This window comes from Hemicordylus capensis, chromosome 9, assembly GCF_027244095.1.
Source record: "Hemicordylus capensis ecotype Gifberg chromosome 9, rHemCap1.1.pri, whole genome shotgun sequence".
NCBI lineage: Eukaryota > Metazoa > Chordata > Lepidosauria > Squamata > Cordylidae > Hemicordylus > Hemicordylus capensis.
In genome coordinates, this window is record NC_069665.1 from 25,108,227 (window position 1) to 25,128,574 (window position 20,348).

The 20,348-nt window shown below is 42.4% G+C and overlaps 1 protein-coding gene across 12 annotated transcripts in view; it reads left to right on the top strand.

Annotated features, from left to right (window-relative positions):
* The first annotated feature begins 4,214 nt into the window (after nt 1-4,214).
* The window catches only part of CHD9 (chromodomain helicase DNA binding protein 9), an 81,800-nt gene continuing 65,666 nt past the window's right edge, over nt 4,215-20,348 (top strand). For 6 of the 12 annotated variants that reach the window (XM_053270786.1, XM_053270792.1, XM_053270793.1 and 3 more), the window contains exons 1-4: nt 4,215-4,371; nt 5,669-5,725; nt 13,428-13,522; nt 15,087-15,174. The gene's annotated coding sequence lies outside the window, so the exon portion shown is untranslated. The other 6 variants (XM_053270787.1, XM_053270799.1, XM_053270788.1 and 3 more) reach the window with 6 other exon arrangements.

Below are 20,348 nucleotides of genomic sequence, written 5' to 3' on the forward strand. Positions count from 1 at the left end.
TCCCATTCTAGGCTTAAACGGCTTTAACAGACATCCCCATTTCCTAGAGAATCCTGGGAGATGTAGTTCTGTGAGAGGAGGCTTTTCAGTACCTTAGCAAGCCACAAAGCGAAGTTAATATTGGCTTTTTACCACTTTGACAGAACTAAAGCCCAAGAGCTTCTCTGATATTCTGACCTTACTGATGAAAGTGTCTCATTCATTTCCAGGCTGACCCCTCCCCTCCCTCCGCCACCTTTGAGGACCAACCTTTAGATAGTGAACCTTTGAATTGGCACGAAACTCCACCTGTTCATTCGTTTATACATAAAGCAAGAAACGACTTGCAGTTTTTAGATAAATATATGCAAAGCTGTAATAAGACAAGATAAAAACTGAAGGCATACATTTGGATTGCTTTATAAAGTGTGGGGAATAGCAGAATCGGGCGATGAGGTTGCAGATACAACCTCTCACAGACCAGACACAAAGGAATGAAACATTTCCATTTTTCAAGAGAGAACCTGGGAAGGTGATCTTTTTACTTGCCTCCCACTCAGCTGCCACAGCTGGAAGTACATCCTGCGAGAGGAAGAGCATCCACCATCGCTAATAAGGCAGCAGGAAGCATGGTTGATGTCAGCATGAGAAAAAGGAGGAATGCTGTTGCTGAGTGCTTGTGTCTGTCTGTCTGTGTAAGGCATGGGGGAAGCAACAGACTGGCTACTAAGTGTCTTGCTTTGGCTGATTTGCCTCAGCAGCAGCATCACTACAACAGCAGGGCTGGCTGGCACATACCACCTGGCTGGAACCCCCAGGGTAAACATGCCCGGAATGCTGCGAGAGAAACTGAGAAATAAAGAGGAGCCATATTAGGTCAGATTAGTTCTCCTCCCTGCCACATAAAGCAATCTCCTACAATTTTCCTCACTGCAAGGTCCTATTCAAAACTAGGATACTACAAACAAGAAGACAGCAACATAATTAAGAAAGGGCCTAGTCGTAATCATGCTGAAAACATGCTTTTTAAAAGCATACCTTCCTTCCTACTCCTAGGAAAAAGTATAAATAGAATGTCCATGGCAATGTATAGTTCCTGAGGTGCAAAGAACAAGAAAGGGTTAGTTTTCTTATGCTCAGGAAACAACATGGATTTATTAAAGGTGATTGGACATATTCCTGGAAGCAAGTTGAAATAATCCTAACCCCAGCACAGCATCCCTCTACCGGCTGTTACTGGTGCTCACCTTGTGTTTCTTTTTAAACTGTAAGCCCTTTGGGGACAGGGAACTATCTTCTTCTCATAATTATTCTTTTTTCGGTATAAATTGCTTTGAATTGTGTGTGTGTGTGTGTGTGTGTGTGTGTGTGTGTTAAAAAAACAGTATTAAAGGGGCATGGGAGTGCCCCATGACTCATTAATACTACTTGCCTTAATTATTTCAACTAATACTATTTTAACTTTAACTACTTTAACTAATACTACTTAATGCCTTAACTAACTACTTTGGTTAAGGCAAGTTGCCAAAAAAAGGTTCCACTATTACAAGCTTCAAAAATGTTTTACCTATAAATATGATAATTGTTGAACTAATAACTTGAAACTTGGTGTGTGTAAATAGGAATATAGGAAGTTGCCTTCTACCAAGTCAGACCATTAGTCCATCTAGCTCAGTATTGTCTACACAGACCAGCAACGGCTTCTCCAAGGTTGCAGGCAGGAGTCCCTTTCAACTCTATCTTGGAGATGTGAGGGAGGGATCTAGGAACCTTCTACATGCAAAGATGCAGATGCTCTTCCCAGAATGACTCCATCCCAAGGGAAATACCTTACATGTCTCCCATTCAAATGTGAACCAGGGTGGACCCTGCTTAGCAAAATGGAAAATGCATGCTTGCTACCACGACCAGATCTGCTCCCTTTTGTAGCTCACAAGTAGTGTGATTTACTTGATGAAGTCTAAAAATGTGTCTAATTTCAAGGAGATCCAATTAAAAATGCCACAGCTACAACAGGTTAAAAAGTGCTGAAAATTGATACTTTGGTCCTTTTTTTGTCCAGATTTGATCCAGGCATTCTAGGAAGACAATCCTTTGTTGGTTTGGTGAAGTTTTGACCAGTGGTTCAAAGTTATTAATGTTTTCCTGGCCCATTAAAGCCTATGGCTAGCAAGTGCTGACAAAAGTTATTCAGAGCATGACTGTTTTGAAACCAGAGTTCTGGTTTGCCAGTCCTCTGACATCAGTAAGGGGAGACAGCTGGTGGATTCTATTGCAGGTCCAATGCCTATTCCTTTAGTTGTTTTTGTATAGTGGCCAGTGAACTTCACTATTTTCCAAGTGGGGGCCACTCTGGTAAAAATTCTCCAGAGTGGGAGCCATTTCTCACCTCCATGTAGTGCTGTGCTTTTCCCAACACTGGGGAGCAAGAGGGAGGGCTTTAAGAATAACAGAGCCCTGTAATGCCCCAGCACCAGAGGTGTACATGGTTATACTTGTCCTCACAACAACCCTGTGAGGTAAGTTAGACTTAGAGAAAAGTCATCCAGTTTCATGGCTGAATGGAGATTTGAACTCACGTCTTCCTGGTCCAAGTTCAACACACCACCACACTGGTTCTACTACAGCATTACAATTCAGAATATCCTCCAGCTTTCAGAAATGTATAAAATATAATCCAATCCACTGCTTATTAATATTATACTATAATATTAGAATCAGTATCAGAATTAACACTAGATGTGACACTGAGGAGGGTGCAGGATGATCAGATTTGTAATGATAAATTTCCTTTACACAACCCACAGAAATCAGGTAGTCAAAAAACCTGCCAGTTTAAAACCAAAGTAAAGGCTATCTCATTTTAGCTCAAGCACCACAAAGTCAGGAAATTGGAACCTAAGGCTCATGCCGTAACATATGTGCTATGTGATCAGTAATACTGGGAAATGTCACAAATTGTGCTTGCTTGCAAGTTGCCTTTGATGCACTCACATGGACACTGTGGGGCATCTTGGTGGTGCCAAGCACTCCTCTCCATTTTCAGTTGAGCCTCAAAGACCAAGGAGAAGCGTTTTTGCCTATTATTATTTTTACATTTATATCCCGCACTTTGTATCTCCTAAACAAAATGGCCTTAACTCTGGTCTCAAACGAGCAGGATTTTTGACTAGGCCCTTTATGGGCCTCTGAACTAGTTCAAAGGTGGGTCTGTGTGTACATCCTTAAGGGTGAGGGAGATGCACTTACACTAGGCATGTCAGACAGCTCTGGTTACTTCCAGTAAAGGGGGCAACGGGGCGGCAGGGAGATACGCTGCCACCCGATGGGCTTTTAAAAAACGGAGCGCCAGCAGGGGAAAAGTGGAGGAAGAAGTAAGTGCACCCTCCCCTGTCCTTAAAGATGCACCCCCCCCGGCCTTCGAACCACCCCCACCCGGTTCCATGCACATCCCTATTTTTTACAATCTAATCTAAAAATAGTATTAATAAAGTAATCACAGTTGATGGACCTAATAGCTCAAAGGTTGCCTCTGAATAAAAGGTGTTGACTAACAGCTGCTGAGGAGCAACCGGTGGGGATGGAGCTGCAGCCTTCAAGTCCTCTTTGAGGGCTTCCCAGACCCAGAGGCATTTACTTAGCCACTGCGGGGGCCAAGAAGCTGGATGCAACAGCACATTGCTCAAAACCAGCAGGGCGCCCCTTACCTGCTTTGCCACCTCCACCTCCAGCGGCAGCAGCACCCCTACAAAGACCAGCTGCTGGGAGAAGAAGGGGGGCACTCTCCTTCCAGCCGTGTTAGCGGGCTTCCAAGGAGCACCTGATTGGTCAGAACCCCAGAAAAGAAAAACCTCATTGGTTCACCACAGCGGGGTCCTTCTGATCAGCCTTAGCTAGGAGGAGGCGCCCCGCCCCGCCCCGCCCCTCAGCCGCGCCCCCGCCGCCGCCCTCCGCTCAGCGCCTCTCTCGCCACGCCACGCCCCCTCTCCCCTCAGCCTCCCAGGCCCCTCTTCGCCTCCGCGCCGCTCGACGTGCTCCCGCCGCGGCCGTCCCTCGCCGCCCGCCAATCCGCGAGCGGGTGACAAATATGCAAATACGCCACCCACCCCTCCCCGTCTTCCCCACAGGGCCGTTCAACCGCCGCTTTCCTCCTCCACCCTCCCCCACCACCTACCCACCCAAACATGTCCCCTCCCCAGGTTGGCCGGGGTCGAAGGAGAGGCGGTTGGCGGTGCGCGCGCTGCCCCCCTCCTCCAGTCCCTCCCTGGAGGCGCGCTCCTCCTCCTCCTCTCGCGCACGCGCACTTCTACGTGTGTGTGTGTGGTGGTGGCGGCGCGGGGGAAACTTCTACCACAGCCTACGCAGGCGGCGACGAGGAGGGGGAGTGTCAGGGTGAGGGGAAGCAGAGTGAGCGAGGGGGGGGGGAGGCGAATCACGCCGCCGCGTCGCGCCCCGCCCCGCCCCCCTTCCCCGCCACCACCCCCACCACCCCCTCCAGCCGCCTCAGGCAGGGCCTCCTTTGCCCGCCCTCTCTGCCTGCCTCCGCCGTCCCGCCTTGCCCTCCTCAGCCGCCACCCGCTGGGCAGCGCGCGCTCCCTCCTCCCTTCCCCATCGGCTCCCCTCAGGCGGCGGCGGCAGCAGCAGCAGCAGCGCCCGGACTCCGGAGGAAGGGCAGGCAGGGAGGGAAGGAAAGACGGAGGAGGGAGCCCGCCGGGTGGGCGGGAAAGGAAGGCGAGGGGGCGAAAGGGTGGAGGAGGAGAAGCGGGGGGAGCGCGCGCCAGAGGGGGAGGGAGCCGAGCCCCGAGCGTGCCTGAGAGGACGAGGGGATTCCCTGAGGAAGAGGGGAGTGGCCCCCTGCCCTGCCCTGCCCTGCCCTGCCCGGTGTCACCTTTCGCCGCCACACACGCACACGGAGGGGCTGGCTCAGGAGCCGCTCGGGCGGGCCGCTGCCTGCTCCGCCGCCGCCGCCGGGTCGAGCTGTCAAGCAGGCGAGCGCGAGGCATCCTCGCCTCAGACGCCGCCGCCGCCGCCCCCCACGCGCACACGCGAGAGAGAGGAGCTGGCCTGCTGGCGGGGTCGGTGAGTAGTACGTGCGAGGGCCGAAGGGCCCGGCCCTGCCCGACCAGGAACCCACGCGGCCCCTGGTCCGCGGCGGTGACTGCTGCTGCCCCCCCCCCCCCCGCATCCCGCCTTGGCACACGAGGGCAAGGCGCCGCTCAGGCCTCTCTGGCACACCTGCCCTGGCTGGGTCGAGCTCTCGCTGTCTGCTGCTCCCGCCCTGCTGCCCTCCCTCCTCTCTCCCACCACCCCGCCTTTCGCCTTGCACGCCCACCCACCCCTGCTGCACCAAGCATGGCCAGCCCAGAAGATGTGTCAGGGCAGCCCTGGAAAGGGTGTGTGTATGTGTGTGTCTCTTGCTCTCCCATGCCTCTTGATGGGGACATAACGGCCAAGCTGCCAGCCACAGGGAGTTAAGGACAATGGGGGTGCTGCTGAGGAGGGTGTGTGTGTGCAATGCACGTTCTCCATCTCTCTGAGACACAGACACACACATCCACACACTCAGGCCACCAGCTAGCCATTATTTGCGGTTGCCACCAAGCTGCGCTTAGGTCACCAGCAAGCCATTATTTGCGGTTGCCACCAATGCCCTCTCTTCCCTCAGCTTCTTTTCTTTTCTGGCACACAGGGAGAGGTCTTAGGAGAGACGCAGGTCTTCTGTCAATTGCACTGGGATATGGAGATGGTAAGGAAACCTGGGAGCCCTCTCCTCCTGCTCAGAAAGGATTCCTGGCGTTTCTTACCTTCTCAAAAATGGCAGTGGAAATGAGACCCCTGGGGAAGAGATCTGTGTGGTGCTGGGTGCCCTGCTTCCCAGAGGGCTGGGGGACACTTGCTGCTGGTGAGCTGGCAAGTAGATCTGTAGATGCCTGTGTATAAACATATATATTGTGCAAAAAAGATGACTGAGAACAAAGATATGGTTAGAGGAAGCCAAATTTTAGTGGAACGTTTTGGCTTACATCTTCTTCATGAGCAACAGATGGATTTTTAAAAAAGCTTGTGTGAGCACATGCAGTTCACAAGGAGGTAGTTAAGAATGCTGTGTTTGCAGTGTGTGTGCATATGTGTGTGCATGCACGAGCAACTTTCAAGTCTGCAGATGGGATGAAGACTTGTGGGAGCATGTGTAAAATACAGGGGAGGGTAAGAGGAGAGTGACTGATTCTCCCCGTGCACATCTTCCTTAAAGATGGTACATTTATGTGAATGTGTCGGAAGTGAGGGGCAAGGTAAATCCCTGGATGGGTTGGGTGGGATTGGAGTGATGGAAGTGAATGATAGCAGGGTGTGGTGAGTTTTTGATGTGGGTGTGTGATGGTGGCTGAATGAAACCATCCAGATTCAGAGGCAGTATGCCTCTGAATAAGAGCTGCTGGGGGCAACATCAGGGTGGTGGTGGTTCTGGGTTTTCATGCAGTCGGAGTGGAATTAGTGAAGTGGATTAGGAATTGCAGGAAGGTTTCCTCACAAGCTCTGGAAGCCTCTGGTTTGCTGCTTTGGAAATCAGGATGCTGGCTCTTTGGTCTGATCCAGCAGTGCTGCTCTTATATTCTCATGTGCTTGGGGCTGTAGCTCAGTGGTGGAGCATCTGCTTTGTATGCAGAAGGTTCCAGGTTCAATCCCAGGCATCTCTAGGTAGGACTGGAAGAAACTGCTGCCTGAAACTTTGGAGAGCCTTTGCCAGTCAGTATAAACAATACTGAGATAGATTTCCCAAAGGCCTGACTTGTTATAAGGCAGCTTCCTATATGCTGGTGGGGAAAGGTTAAAAATGATGTGGGACAGCACCAGAACCAAATTCACTTTTCCACCAAGTTTTGGAAGCCAGGCATGCTGTTTTTATGGTGGAGATGGTGGTAAGTGTAATTTGATGCCCCTGCATTGACTGGTAAACCTCATGCTCAGGTTAGGGATATGCACGGAACTGGTGCCTCTGAACCGGTTTGAAAGACTGGTGGTTCGAAGTCGGGGGATCTCTTTAAGGGCAGGGGAGGGTCTCTTCTCGCCGCATTTCCCCCACCAGTGATCCTTTTAAAATGGTCCAGCGGGGTGGCAGCGTGCCTCCTTGCCACCCACCGGTGCCTCCCTATCGTGTTCGCTTGCACACACATCACAACATGGCAACTTCTGGTCCAAAGAGGCACTGGGGTGGCAAGAAGGTATGCTGCCGCCCTACTGGACCGTTTCAAAAGGCAGTGCCAGTGGGGGAAATGCAGCAGGAGGGGTAAGAGCACCCTCCCCCATCCTTAAAGAGATCCCCCCCCCCTTCGAACTGGCAGGCGCCGGTTCTGTGCACAGCACTAGCTCAGGTTGATTCGATTCTTGATCACATCTTCAGACCTGAAAGTCTCATATGCATTTTATATATGCTTTCATGCAGATTCCTTACCACCTTGTACAGCATTGTTTTTAAGCCCTATTACTGGCAACCTGGCAACTCCTCCATTCTCCATTAAATGGTATATAAAATGAACTTGAACATCCACACTAAATCTTTTGGGAACCACCAGATTCTCTGCTCATTTAGACACTTGGGAATGGTGGTGTTGGAATACTAATTCCTCAGGGGTGAATTGTGTAGTGAAAGAAGACACAATAGCCGTAGTACTTGTTCTTTAACTGTACAGTGTGCTTTGCTTTCTTTATTTTTTTCCATCGTTATGGCAGTGACAGGTTGGCCACTTATTTTTTACAGATGGGGAATATAGTGGTTCTCTGAAAGTTTCGCAGCATCCCTGACTCAAGACATGAACCTGAGGCTAGTTGCAGTATGCTGATCCAGTGGATCACTGTAATAGAAAAGAAGGCAAGGGAATATGTGGGAGAAACGTATTTAACAAGCTAGAGACTATCTTTGTTTTGAGGAGAGTGGGCTAGTAAAGGTGCTTTAATAATAGTATATTGGATAGAAAAAAGAAATGAGGAAGGAGATCCCCTTAGCCTATGGATTTTTATAGTACAGATGTTAAACATGGTGATTAGTTGCTTATTAACCCTGGTAAACTTCTTTAAGTGTAAATAAAACTTTTAAAGACAGTTAGACCCCTGCTAACTGGTCAAAGGAGCACCTTTCAAAGTGGCAATTCTCTTATATTTAGTAGGGGGAGAGCAACTGGCCCTATCCATCCCCAGCACAGCATCTCTCCAATGGCTTACATTTCTTTTTAGATTGTGTGCCTTTTGGGACAGGGAATCATCCTATCTATGTGAACCACTTTGCAAATTTTGTTGAAAAGTGGTATATAAATATCAGTAATAGTTATAGCAGTTATGGTACTTAAAAGAAAAGCAGGTATATTCATATGATCACTTTCCCAAAAGAAAGACTGAAGCATGTCTTGTGGCCAACACATATCCAACCCAAGTATTCATTTGTAGCTTCTTGCTATAGAACCAGTAAATGCTGACAAATTATTTCATATTATATATACAGAAAGCATACAAAATGAATAATTCTCATATTAATACTCAATGAGTGCATTAATACTCATTGGCAAAATTAATACTCAACTAATGCTCATTGGCAAAAAATCCTCTTATTATAAATTTAGTTTGTGACCATTGTATTGATATTTTGTTTACCCAGCAACATATTGCATAATTTTATATTAACACTTAGAGAGGAAGACTAGCAGGAAGACTAGCACATGTTGAAATAAGCTAAATTTTGTCTTCAATGGTACAAAATGGCAATCTGTGTATATTAATAAATATATGTACACAGAACTCAGAAAATGTATCATGTCTGCACCAGCTAACTCTGTACTGTAATATGTAATTCGACACACCTCTTTCCTCTTGCTTCTTCTGTTTTTGGCCACTAGAATACAGTCAAAACCACTGTTTGAATTCCAGGGTGTGTATATATCTCTCCAATTAATATGAAGGTCCTCATTGAGTTGCTTTATGGTGAGGACTGTTGGTATGATACCAGTGGGAAACAGGGTATGCAATACCAATACCGTAGTGTTATCTGTGAGAAAGCTGTTAAGTCATCACCAGAGACTGTGGGAATCTTAGATCTAACATTCATCTATTTTCTTTCTGGAAGAGAGACAAATCAGTGACAAAAAAGGAACTTAACACAGAGAATTCTGTGTTCCTATGACAAGAGGTAACTGTTTAGCTTCAACCCCTTAACAAATATTTTGGGATACATTCCCAAATAATTCCTGAGATCTTATTAGCTGAGAAATCTTACCATTTCATAAGCTTCATTGACAGATAGCAAAATGACAAGAACTAACTAGTCAAGTCTTTATAGGCTTCCTATAAAGACCTTGTTCTTTACAGGCTTCCTATATTTGACCTTGTCCTGTGAATTAGGTCTGCTCCATCTGTCGAATGGTGGTTTGAACTGAGAAACCAAGATATAAATTCATGCTTGTCTTTGAAGCTCGCTGGGTGACCTTGGCCAAGACAATTTAGCTCAGCCTGTCCTACTGCACAGGGTATTTGTGAGGCCAAAATGGTGCTTTGAGCTTCATGGTAGGATACAAATGTAAATACTAACAATAATAATGTAAGAGGCCAGTAATAGCCATGTGATCATTGAAAAATCAATGTTGTTTATATAATTATATATATTATAATTATCTTATACCTGTTCAAAGTTAAAGATCTTGCATACAGTTTGTGTGTGTGTCATGACACCTGACTCCTTGTCTTAGTGAACATGCCTTTTAAAGTATGGGGTGTTGTTGTGTGTTTGAGTTTTGTTAGAAAACTAGTACTGTAGATAATGCTATTGTAAATCTGTTTTCAGTGCTTTTCCTAATCCTGTTCAATATGAAATACTTCCATTTGTTCTTCTCATATCTATTTTTATATCAGGCCCTAAAAACATGTCCATTGTTTCCAGGCCTCAGATCTGATGACCTCAAAGTCATCTTATTCAGCTGGGAGTTAGATTGCTTTCTGTTTCCTTGTCAGAAAGGCATCTTCCTTAAGTGACAGGAGTTCTTGCTTATGAGGATTCTGAGTGACTTAGTTTATCAATTGCAGTAGAATTGAGTACTGCATTTTGAAACCAAAGTTTTGTGTAGAGCCTTCCACCTGGCTTTTTCTGAAAGTCAATTAAATTAATAATTTCTGATTTCCACAAGAGAGTCCTAATCTTTGTGGTGGTGATGCAGTAGTGCACATTTCTAATGGTCAGTTCAAATATACCTGAAAAGCATTGGCAAACTCTGTAGATAGAAATGTTTTAAGCTGATGGCAGCCTTTTCTTAGCATCCTTCATTTGTATTAGTCAACATATTAGTTGACTATTATATTAGAATATTAGTCAACATATCATTTAGTTCTTCATATAGCTAAGTGTGCTTATGGAGTAATATAACTTTTGAAGAACCATAATTGCACCATAAGCAATATGACAAATGTCTCTTCTGTTCAACTTCACATTTTCATTTGGGGTGTGTGGTATATTCATGGTAAATTGGTTATAGTATGGTTTATAAGACTAGTAATACTCATTGAAGGTATCTGTTTTCAAAATATTAGAGCTACCTGTTTGTAGACTGTGGGGAAACTTTCAGGAATCTGAGTTAAATGATTTGGAGGATCAAACTAGTATAATTGCAATTCTCTCCTTGTTCTTCAAAAGGTATATTATCCCATAAGCACATTTTGCTACATGAAGTGCTAAATGATATGTTGATTTGAAGACAAATGAAGGATGCTAAGTGAAGTTTTCCAACAGTTCATAGTATTTCTATGTACAGAGTTAGCCAATGCTTTCCAAGTATGTTTAGTTATTTTTAAAAATATTCTGTGCGATCTATATGTGCTTCCCTCTCACATCTTTTTTTAAAACCCAAATCTGCTGTCCCCAGTTGTCAGTTTTATCATCTCTTCTCCTGCTTTCCAGGTTTGAGCATTCCCAACTCTCCACCATCTAACCTCTTTCTATGTGCTCCTGTTTGATCTCCAAAATCCTTTCAATATAAAAACAGCTTCAATCTCTCCCTTCCTGCTTAAAAATTCCTACAATCCAAGTTCTCTTTTTAACTTTTTCACTGACCTATCTTTTTCATACCTATTTTTCCATGACTGCAAATGCTGGTAAACTGCAGATTCCGTGTACTCCTTGACACTGCTAATTTAAATGGAATTGGGGAGACAGTGATATTTTGAGGCAGCCATTGGTAGGTCAGCCCCTCTGCCCAACTAACTTCATCATTTCCTAGTTCTGAAGATAGTTCAGTAATTCAGTGGTGTATGGTAGAAGTGCCGTGGGCCACACCGGGGATCCTTGAAGGTCTAATGAGGCTCCTAGGCCTTATATTTGATAGCTGTGTCATTAGAGAGGTTTGTCTCCTTTCTGACTAATTTTGCCCACAAAGTTTGATGCAAGCACCTGTGCTTTAGCAGTTGCACTGAGGTTGCCCACTCAGTTCATAATTGCCATTATGGGGCTAGCAGATTGTTGCACTTTATATTAATATTCAAACTATAATTCTTAGTACATTCTGAAACTACTAAAAATACTTGTTTCAGCAATATTATTTTTAGAGCTGCTAGTTACATAAGAAATAGTAGATAGAATCAAGAGGTCAGTGTGACAGCAGATAATGTAGAGTAGACTACTGAAACAATTGCTTGTCTCTTGCCAGATGCTGAAAAATCTTGTTTATTGTGGCATGTCGAGACTTTACAATACTGGACTAGCTCCTGTTGTAGGATAAAATACTGTATTGAAACCAGTATCCTATCCTGTATAATCTTTCTGGGACTTAGCACTTTAGAAAGATAGGAGTAACAGCCAGATTTAATGAATTGCAGTGCCAGTAAATGTGTTTAGGGTATGATAGAACAGTTGAACTATTAAATAAATAAATAAATTTTTACTAGAACTGTTAACTGTTTTATCTTAAAATATGCCTTCAAACAAGCATACATGAAGTCCTTTGATAAAGAACCATTTGAATGGTTCAAAGACAAGATTACAATGCAAGTTTTTCTGCTTAATTCTGGAAAAGCTAGGAAAAGTATTCCATGAAGTAACAAATTAAGGTGACAGTATTTCTTTACTAATGAATTTGGAAATGTAGTATTACAGAAAAAAACATGCTTTACTGATTTCTGATGAGTTAATATGTATAATTTAAGAGTAGTCTTTCTGGGGCATATCACCAATCAATTTGTTTCCCACTGTACCAAGATCAAGTAACTCTTTATTAAAAGTCTGAGCAAATTAAGAGAAAAACTTGCTTTGACACCTAAAACTAGAGAAGGATCTGGGCAAACAAACCTGGAGAGAGGGTATTCTGTGTTGGGATGCCACTCCTGAAAAGGCCTTTTCCCTGGTTGCCACCTGCCTGACTTCTGAAGGCAAGAGCACTTGTAGGGTCTCTGATGAATACCTTCACAATAGGGAAGGATATATGAGAGAAGGTGGTCTTTTATATGTTTTATTAGTGTTGAAGGCTACACAAGGCAGTTTATTTGTTAAGCTAAGGCATGTGCCTAGGCTCATCCAGCAAATGCCACCATATATTCAAGAAGGTAAAATCCTTCTTAGTCCGAATTAGAGAGAAATTGTTACCTATAATGGAAACCAATAGCCAAATCTATTTTCTGTAATGGAAACCAATAGCCAAATCTATTTTCTTACTAAAGTGAGCAGAAAGTACCGTACATCTTGATCATTTTGAAGAGTGATTTTTCTGGCAAGTGTTGACTCTTGGAAAATTTTGTCTCAATCACTCTTAGATACTTCTGTATTGTATTCTATTTTGAAATTAAAAGGCCAATTTCCTTTTCATCACTTCCTGTTTTTAACAAGTGTTTGAACCAACCAAGTTTATAATAGTTTTGTTTTATCACATCTGACTGAGTCCAGATAATTATTTAGGGGTTTTGCTACAAGTGCTTCTCATAAATAACTTTCTTAAAAGGTATATAGCTGGGAAATATAGGACCATTGGAAGGGTTTGGACTAGAGGACAGTTTTAAGCACATAGATCAGCAATATAAGGAAAATAATGATAAAGATTTCCAGATCAATATGGCTCATAGTGTAAAGGGTAGTAGTGAAAATGGTGAGGCTTTTTCAGTTTCCTTTTGAACTTGATTATTTGATATATAAAAACTTATTAATATGTACACATAAGTGTACACAATATGTACACAATAAGTGTTGTATGGTGTATGTACACATAAGTGTTGAATGTTTTGTATTAAATTGTTTGCATTAGGATACAAAATTATCTATCTAGCAGGTTGTGTATTTTGTGCAGTTTATACTCTGACAAATGTGACTCTAAAAAGACATCTACAAAGCTATCAGCACCCCTAGCTGTTCTTGTGTTGGAGACTGGTCACGTGATGGCTCTGTCTTGGCTTTAATAATAGTCTGTTTTTCCCCTTTTCTCTCCCAGTTCTTCTGCTGTACTGACAATATTGCTACAAAGACATATTTTTGCAATGTGACAGCATACAAGCCACTTGAGGGAACCAATTTTTGCACCAAATGGTAAGTTATGTTAGGATGTTTTTATCAAACAAATGTTGTCAAAGAACAATTGACCAAATGTGTCTTAATTACGGAGAGTCTATACTTGAATTCTGATAATGTTAAATATTGTCTGTCATGTCTAGAGTTTCTTTAATGCAAAATGAGAGAAGCGGCAGTTTAAATTGCTGGGTATCTGCCTGCTCTGAATCCCACGTTTCTTCTCTCTAAGCAGTTGGTTAAATGATATTTTGTAGGAGCAGAACCTTATAGGAATTGAGCAGATTATTATATCAGTTCAACTTTTGTAGAATATATACACACACACACACGTACCTAGACTTGTGCTTTTGAGTTGTACTTGTGTACCTTACAACTGAAATGTCAGGTCTTGCTTGATGACAGAATGAAGTCTTGAGGTGCATCTGAAATATTCCCCTGTAGTCTCCTAATAATGATTAGAGTGGGGAAAACCAAAAGTCTAGATCTAGAATTTTACTAGTTCCTACCATGCAAGGCCTTCATGGTCTTCTACGTGTATATATTAGAGCAGGGTTTGAGAAACTGAGCAGATATTACTGCTGCAGCATAAATAGAATTTGGTAAAGAACTTGGACAAATATCAGGAAACTGAGCCATGGGCAGCGATCGCTAGGGGGCACAGGTCCAAAGCTTGGACTGGGAGAGCCAGAAACACATCAGGGATCAAGCCAGGTAGATAATCAGGAGCCGAAAGCCAGGAACAACCCAAGGGTCAAGCCAAGTAAGTAGTCAGGAGCCAGAGGATCAAGCAGGTATTCAAGAGTCAAAGACTAGCCAAGGGTCAAACCAAGTTGGCAGGAGAAACAATGAGACAACTGCACTACAACAAGGAAACCTTGATACTGAGGCAAGGGTAGCTTCAGACAGGGAGCTTCCTATACTTTTCCTTTCTGCAGGGAAGCCAATAATAGGCCTCTCAGGGCTGGGCCAGCATAGGGCTTGGAAGCTCAAAAGCTGCTGCAGTGCAGCAAGATACCACAAGGGGCTGTGTCATAGTCAATGCTATGGCTACTTTTAACCAGAAATCGCAAAACAACTTCAGATTCTGGTTTATAAAACTCATGTACAAGGAGAAGGGAGGGAGGGTGAGTGAGTGAGCAAATGTGCAAGTTCAAGGGCAGCATTCAATCTCATATTTCCCAACATTGATTTAAATTATGCTTAATTCAGCATTGGGCTACAGATTTTGCAGGAAGCAACATGTCTCATTGAAAAATGCCTGAAGCAAATTTTAAACAGATTTTTTTTTGTGATTGGCAGCACACATGCAGAGAATAAGCCTGAACTGTAGAGGCTCGGATCCAAAATATGATATAAAGTGTGATGGTGGTGTAGCATAAGTATTTTGGAACAGAGAATAGTTTGCTATCGGTTACAGTTCATATTTTCAGGAGTGTGCTATGCCCAGTTTAGGCATCCAGTTTTTTGTACTGTTGCAATGTGATATATTTCTTACGGCATTCCTGGGCAAATTTAAAGTCTTTAATGCAATTAAAGATACATTTTTTGAGAATTAACATTCATACTGTACCTTGTCTTTCAGGTCCCTAATGCTAGTGAAATACCAGGGACCAAATACATCCTAGGATTATGTGAAAGCTTTGCAAAAGATATGTGCTACATATTCATGGGTAAGGATGCTTTTTGCTTGGCTCTGGCCATCAAGTGAAACACCATTGAATTCCAGTTTATCTGACCACTAAACATTTTATACAACTACTGTCCAGTTCTGTTGTGTGTATGCCACGTAACTTTATATTGCCTACAGATTCAGTACTGGTTTTTGTACGATGTGGTTAGCATACAAATGCTTCCTATAGGATTCCTGGGCAGTGAGGTAACCTGAAGGGAGTTGGGAGCAGAAGCTTTGTTGTTTGCTTTGCTAGGCAGGAGTTGATTTTGTATCTGGCCCCTTATCAGTTTAGTTAATGAAGCTGATGAAGGGGCTTCATTACCATGGAGTAAATTAAAGAATTTGGCTTTTACCTTCTATCCTTTGCACTGACAGAACTAGATGTTATGTCAGATTATTCACTTTAGAGTGCATCCAGATATGCAAAGGATTGAAGGGGTATAGTAATGTTTTAATTTAGTTGTGAAAGAATTGAGGTGTTGGTATACTGTGTGTACGTGGACAAAAATAAATGCAGTACCACATGCTTCTCAAAAGGTATTGCAATTTGTAGTCATGAGGACTTGCATTTTTAAAATATTCTTATTTTGGCGGTCCCCTCTCTCCCTCACACTCTCATGCACACACACACACACACACACACACACACACACACACACACACACACACTTACTCTTACTCTCCTCCCTCCCTCTTCCAACTTCAGTTCTTTCACAAAACTGACAATCACCAGAACAGGCATGGCGAGTGATTTTGTGGAATTTTGGAGAGCACCAAAGAGGTTGCTCTTAGAATGTTTTGGAAGTTATTAATTAATTACTGGATCTTAAATAGAGAATACAATGAGAGGAATTATTTTGGCATCATGTTAACAATATGAAGGAAGAGTGTTTGTTAAGCACATCTCAATGTGTTTTATGCTTACTCAGAATGGAGTCCCTCTGATATCAATGGATCTTCCTTCAAAGTAAGCGTCCATAGGTTTGCAAACTTAGGAGACTATCAGAAGGCATCAAAGTAGTCTGGAACACTTGGAAATAAGATGTTGTGTTGAAATGTAGCAGATTTTACTTTTCCCTTTTAAATAGCGACATTTACTCAGATTGGGGTAAATTATTGGGGCCATTCTGAGAGACCTTTTTGCCTTGCATGTAAAAAATCTGGTTTCACTATGATACTAAATTAAAAAAATAAAGCGTAGAGGGTAGCTTTTACAAACTTTTTAGGCAAAGAGTTTATTTCAGTGTTCTAACTTACAAAAACTGCCTCTGATAAATAGACTCTAGCATATGAGAACTCAAGCTACAAAACAGTTGTTAGTCTTTAAGGTGTCATAGGACTCTTGCTTCTTGTGGCGGTGGGGGAGTATGTCATTCTTCACTTTTTGTCACTCTTTTTTAAAACCAAAGTCTATATATTTCCCAGACATCTTTTATTTTAACCCGCAAGTATAAATGCTGTATAATATCTGAACATAACAAATATATATTGGGGGTGGGGAATTAGCCTTAAAAATTAGAAAGGAAAACACTGTGTTAAAAAAAAAACAACCAATGAATTCACAGATTAGAGGTTTTTTTAAAAGTGTATACCTAAATAAAACCTGAGTTAATATAGAATTTCATTCGGTCTGATAAAACCAATATCTTTTGAAAATGCATATAATATTGCTGCAATATCATGATGGGATTGAATTTCACAATTGTGGACCTGAGGCTGTATACAAGATAAGGTGTGTGTGGGGGGGGGGGGGGGACAAATCAGTTCTTGACTAGTAAACCAAACTTGTACTTGTGGACCCTTAGTTATCTTAAATACTGTGGTCAGGATTCTAGGAGCTCTGAGATCATGCTGTGGTGGTTCCTCATGCTGCTCCACACACTGCATTAGAGACCGTCTTTAAGGGCAGCAGTGTCTTTCAAGTAGTAGCTCCAGAATGACACAGATCCTGAAGAAGTCCACCTACAGCTTATTGGAGTTTCAGTTGAAATAAACTTCACTGAACTCAAAGTTTAATTTCACTTACAGGTGCTCTGCATTACTTGAAACTAAGTTGCATTTGAAAACCAAGTAAAACCAGGATTAGAATGTGTACTTTTATGGACTGAAATGTTGCTAACTTCAAATTCTAGTAGAGCATTCAACAGGTGGTTATATTAGGTAACATTAAGGTTTCTTTCAGTAATCTTTTGTTGTTTCTGCCTTAATCTATAGGACATAATTTAATCGTTTGAGTAGAGTTTCCAATTCAGACCTCTTGTATAAATACTTGGTTTTGAGCCATTATAAATCAATATAAACATAGATTTATATTACCACGAATACCTGTTTCATGCTTTTGCAATCATAAACCGCATAAGTCACCAAGTATAACTTGATGGCTATAGACTACCTCCAGGCTCAGATGCAGGGTGCCTTTGAATACCAGTTGCAGGGGAGCAAGAGCAGGAGAGAGCACATGCCTTAATCTCTTCCCAGAGGCATCTGGTGGGCTATTGTGGGATACAGGATGTTGGACTAGATAGGCCTTGAGCCTGATCCAGCAGGGCTGTTCTTATGTCTTTAATGATGTGCAAAAGTCAGCTGGTTGATATGTGTTGAGGAGCACAAATTCCCAGGGGCTTGATGTTTCTACGTTGAATTGCATTTGATGATCTGGTATGAGTTATTTTGTTGGTAAAATATGGTTAACTGAAATGGCTTAAATGATATTACTGAAATCAAACAATATTACTTAAGTGCTGTAAAATAGACGCATTGGTATAATTTGTGGTTGGTGTAGTTAGGGATAGCAAAATTAACTGGTGTCACTTTTGCCTTAATGAGGCAAGTATCTTGTTGCTGAAATGTTAGATAATGTAAGTTTGGCTTTAGAAACAAACAATTCTTTTGGTGGCTCCAAACAGTCCCTTGAAGTGCCGAGAATGACTGCAGAAGCTTTATAATAAGGCAGAAAATGGCCCTGAGTTGCTTTCTGCCTTTCAACTTTAAAAAGAGAGAGAGAGTTGGTGGTCACTTCACAAAAAGACTTGATTTCATTCATTCATCATTTCATTCATTCATCATCAAATCATTTAAAACCTTAAAATTAGTAAAAACTATAGAACACCAAAAAACAAACAAACAAAAAACACCACCCAACCATAAAAAAGACAAACAAAAGTAGAGAGCTGAGAGGCCTGACAACCCCTAAGGAGTAAAAGCCTGAACAAGTAAAAAGGTCTTTAGTTGTTTCTTAAAAGCAGCCACAGATGTCGGAGAGCATTCCAGAGCCTGGTGGTAACAACAGAGAAGGCCCTGTCCTGCATGCATGATAATTTAGCCTCTCTCGATGTCGGCACACAGAGCAAAGGCTCCCCCGATGACCTTGTTGGGTGGGCAGAAACCCTTGGGAATAGATAGTCCTTCAAGTATGCAGAAACCAAACCTTTAAGGGCTTTAAAGGTAATGACCACCACCTTGAATTGGATCCGGAAACAAATTGGCAGCCAGGGCATCTTTTTCAAAATAGCGATATAAGTCACTAGTCAGAAAAAAATAATTTTCTATTAAAAGTGCATTCTTGTCTAATATAACTTTAATACATATTCAGAGATAGATATAGGTTACATTTTTAGAAGGTAGGTACACACTGTAATGGGTACACACTGCTCATAATGCTGTTGCATTTGGGCAACCAGGCCTTACATTGCTTTGTTGCACTGTTTGCATTTCACATACATGCCCGTCTTACCCTCAGAAACTTCACTAAAATGTTCCCAAATTGGGTCTCTTTAACAGCCTGCTGCCATGATAAGTGTTTCCCTTCTACGATGGAGGATACACTCAAAAAATATTTCCTCAGGATTGCATGAATATGTTTTGTTCACTTTTGTTTTCACTTTCTATTCCCTCCCCCCATCCCTTGCATTTATAATAATTTATAAGTACTCCTTGCTCATGTCTGCTCCACCCCTCCAAATACTCTAAATACTTAACAACATTATTATTGCACTTTGCGGGGGGTGGAGGGGCTTGACTCTGTTTGTGTGTGTGCGTGTGCACACACACACGCGCTGCATGTACATCACCTGCCGAATAGGATTGATCAGATCTGTTATCCCTCATCCTCATATACTGCTCTTAACATGTTCATAGAATATAATGAGAAGTTAATCATGACCTAGTTATAGTAATAAAAGGAACCTAGGTCAAAGATGTCATCATGAATATTAATCATGATGATATCTTTGACCTAGGTTCCTTTTTATGATTAAACAATGTTTGAAACTGTTGCTGTGGCAGAAATGTGTTTTAAAATAACACGCCCTCTCCATCCCAGCACCACTCACCTTCCAAAAGTTCTAAGTAATAATGGGTGATTGGGTGAATAGTTAGGAGCAAGACTGTAGCAGTCACATCATGCTGACTAAATATTTGTACTCTCCCAACCCAACAGTACAAGCATTTACTTTCCATGGCATTTGAAAACTCTTCTCAGGAACTACTAGCTTTGCTTCTGGAAAGTTCTGGGCACTTAATCTCCAAGTAAGCAATCTTGCTTAGTTAACATGTATATTATATGTGTATATTAAAAGCCAAACAGAAATCTTAATTTCACAACTACCCCCTTAGGCAAACAATTTCTGTAGAGCAAGGCATGTGTACTTCATAACTGGAGATCTTAGTTTATGCTCCTGAGTAGTAAGAAGGCTCTACTTAATTGCAAACAGATGTGTACATTCTTATAGCAACCAATTCATATGCATACTTGTTCAGGAAATATACAAATTAGAAAGTTGAAAACATGATTTAAAACAATTCCCTTCAAGAAACTTTTTGAGTTGTATCTTGGGTTTGTTTTGCATGTATGGAAGGCACTTCTATTCATTCAAGTGGGGGTATTCCTGCCAGTCCATCCTTCCCTCAGCAGGCACTGTGCCTCATGCTGTCCTGCTCCAGACAGTCCCCTCAGCTTTCAGGAGTGGACTTTTGGAATCTGCTATTTGGAAGGATGGTCTGGAGAAGTCCTTTAAAGGATTTTACACCCATGCATTTTGGAATACAACCCTTGATGTTTACATGTTGCATGAATAGAAGGTGGCAGTTTGATTTGGGTTAGAGGTAGGTTAAAAAAAATCCATATATTAACATTTTAAACTAATTGCTTAATTGCTTTTTTCCCTCTTGCCT